Raw genomic sequence first — 3,793 nt, 5'->3', positions numbered from 1 at the left:
CATATTTTTTATATTTTCGATATTTTTTAATATATTCAATATTAAAAATTTACAAATTTTTAAAATGTAAAATATTTATTCTCGTCAAGCATTTGCTAAAATTGGAAAAGTACTCCGACCGATGCAAAGTAAACTTGTTTACCAACTCAAACATCTTTACATTTTTTAAATCGAACCACTAGAAGTACCTTAATTTTTGTCAGGCGCTTAGGTCGTTATTCTTATGTTGCACGTGTGTTAGACAAAGGCAGCAAATCGCCGCATGCAACGCCCTTAAGATTTTTTCAAATACAAGTCCATTTTAATAAAAAATAATATTGCAGTTCTTTAACAATTTTCCATAATAACAGTACAAATAACTAAGTAATATAAACAAACAAATTAAATTAACTTTTTAGGATCCATTTTTTTAATACTATATAATTAATACAATTTGACTAGAAAATAGAAATCATTTAGTCCTGAAGTAGGTATCTCTCTAACGTTTCATCGTCTCCATCTGTTTCACCTAGATCATCAGGAACTGTTTCTTTTTTATTCATTGACAAAAACTCTTGTTGATATTTAGTGGGAATCACACCATCGTGACAAAGCTTTTCTAAATCTTTATACTTAAATGTTGATATGGGAAGTTTTTTTTTTGTATAAAGGATGTAATTGTGAATTTTCAAAGCCTACATAATTGTGTACTTTTGCTCCTTTTCTTCGTTTTGGCTGTGCTATGGTTACTTCATTTTTTTCAGATTCTGAATCAAATGAAAATTGAAATGATAAGGTTGGCGAATGTTTAATAAATAAAACTCTTTTACTTAACTTATTTTAATTTTTTTACCATTGTCAGTGCAAGTCAATTTTGAAAAAAATATTCACCTGGAGGGTTTTATAATCTATAAAGTCATTGTGGCATAACTTAATAACTTCATAAGGTTTAGGGTTAAATCTTGAATTAACAATTACTGTTGGCCTTTCTGATGGTATCCAAATAATTTTTTTTTCAAGTTTGATTCTATAGTTGAGTGTACAGAATCCACTAGCATATATGTATGGTCAGGCTGTAAATAGGTAATACTCAAAAACTTATATTTTTTGATTTTATTTGCATGAACCAAAATAATGATGCTAGTAATTGGTTATTTTTACTCTGTCGTGGGCATGAATCACAGAATAATTAAACTGACTGAACATAGGACCGTTCGTCCACAATTGTTAAATACTTACTCATAGTAGTGCAAATTTCATTAGCCCCTCTCTGTCCATCACCCCAGATAAAACAATAGCCATTTTATGTGCCACACTCATAATATGTTTCGTTGTACATGGCATATTTTCTCGAATAATAAAGTAAAATACTATCCCCATGTGGTGTATTTAAGATTTTTTGCATATCAAAACTTCTACATATAAATGATTTATCTTTTTTGGCTATTTCTTGTTCCGTTAAATGAATGGCTTTAGAAAATTCAGCATTTTTTTTTTAATGGGTATTAATTTTAGTTTTTTGTTCTTCTGATAAATGTTCACCATCTAAATTTTTAAATTGTTCACAAGTTCCACATTTATCATTTTTAGGTGTATGGAAACCTATATTGAACTTTTTCGAAAAAATATTTCTGAATACTTTTTCAGTCACTGGACATTGTTCAGGAGTAGATTTAAATCACTCAGCTTTATAAGTCCTATATACTGCTGATATATTTTTGTGATCTGGTGGTAAATATTTTTTCACAGTACTACCTCTACAATAATGAGAAGGGATTGCTGGTAATTTTTTAATAAAGTGTTCAACCCTCATAACATTATCATCTTTTGTCTTATTCCACGGTATTTTTTTACCTCTTCTTTCACTTTTGGAATTGTTCAAAATTTGATTTTTATTCCCAACTGTGTACTTCAAAACAGTTTGTGAGATGTCCAACGTTTTTAAAACAAATTGCTGACATACTTTTCTTAGTTCTTCATGAACTGCTAAATAATACAACTTAGTGCATGACTTTTTGGTAGTATCATTATCTGTATACCTTCTTTTTACACTTTAAGTTTTAATAGATGACACTAAAAAATCTTTCTGCTGTTGGCTGTTTAAAGCATAGTATGAATCGAATATTTGTTTACTACTAATTTCACTTATACTACCACATTTGTTTTGACACTTCATAGATAAACATGGATTTGGTTTAATTGACTTATTCTTAACCATATCACCTTTCCTAGAGTAATAAGGTTTTCCAGATATTCTTAGTAATGAGTTTGTTTTTCGTTGGTTAATTTGGTTTTTACTCTATACCTTTTCCCCCCTATTTTTGATGCTTCAGTTGGCTCATTCAACTTGTCATCACTCATTTCTACTGATGTAGCATTTTTAATATTAGTATTATTAGTAGGATTAAAAACATACTTATCAATTATAAGACCTTGACTTTCTTCATCTCTTACATTAATATTATTATTATTTATTAGATCATCATTATTATCTATGGGATCCTTGTTAATATTATCTACACAAGCAATAATATTATTATAATTATTGTCTGGGGGGACATTAATCACAATGCAATCATATTAATATTAAATTAATATTAGCAATATTGTCATACATTTGGTCACGATTAAACTCAAGTTTGTTTTGTAAAATTTCAATTTCTGTACTTCCATTAATACTAGAAATTGTAGACAACCAATTTTTCACGTAGTTCATCCGATTATTACGATCATCATTAATTATAATATTATTATCTACTACGTTAGTGCTTACTTCAACCAAACGGGCTCGCTTTTTTTTTCGATGGTAGGTTCTTGAATGGAACTGATCATTCTCATAACTCTGTTCTTTGCATGGTAAATAATAGGTACTAAATAACAGGTAATGTAATATACTTAAATAAGAAAATAACTAACAAGAGACAGAAACGCAGAATATTTTAATTACAATTAGTATGATTTGCGAATGTGTTATTGTGATTTGTGATTATCAAAATGTTAACACTCTGCAGTGGTGGCGGTAAAATTCTTTTGTCTTGGCGGTGCCGCCATGGCGACTAGTGGCAGTAAAATTGTGTCTGCCTTCACACAATATGTGATAAACCCAGTGTGGTAACAATAATAATGCTATAATCAATTATATTAATTTTATTACAACCATAGTTGTTTATTTAAACCATGATTGCAACAGTAAACATGGTTTCACATTTCATATTTGGTTGGGTTACGTTATTTGACTGGTGAAAATGTGATATTTGGCTTAAATACTAAAGTTTACGTTGATGCTTACATTACTTGACTGAAATAAATTGTAAATTGTTCTAATTTTGGTTGGTGGTGTTATGGCTTACGTTCATTGGCATTATTTTGTTTATGAGGGTCACGTCATTTGAGATGAAGAAAAATAAAATTTTGTACCAGAAAAACTCATTTGTAGGTTACAATATTTTACCAGAATGTGTAATAATGTGTCAAGAATAATATTCAATAATAACCTCACTTTTGAAAAATTGAGGGTTACGTCACTTGGCCTTTCCACCGAATGTTAAATATAATTATTATATTTTAAAAATAATTATTATATTTTAAACATAATTACTATATTTCCGATCAGATTCCGGAGTTGGACCGTTAGAGGTTTACCCGGTCGGCTGGCGGATCGCGTATAGGTAGTTCGAAATCCGAAAAACACGAACTCTAATAAATTACAATAATGCATATTGGCTATAGTTGAATGATTTCTGGAATTCGAACGCCGTCTAAATATTTTGCTTACTGTTTAGGTATAGATATTATTATTATAATATATTATATG

The sequence above is a fragment of the Acyrthosiphon pisum genome, chromosome X (assembly GCF_005508785.2).
Source record: "Acyrthosiphon pisum isolate AL4f chromosome X, pea_aphid_22Mar2018_4r6ur, whole genome shotgun sequence".
NCBI lineage: Eukaryota > Metazoa > Arthropoda > Insecta > Hemiptera > Aphididae > Acyrthosiphon > Acyrthosiphon pisum.
This window is presented reverse-complemented; position numbering follows the sequence as displayed.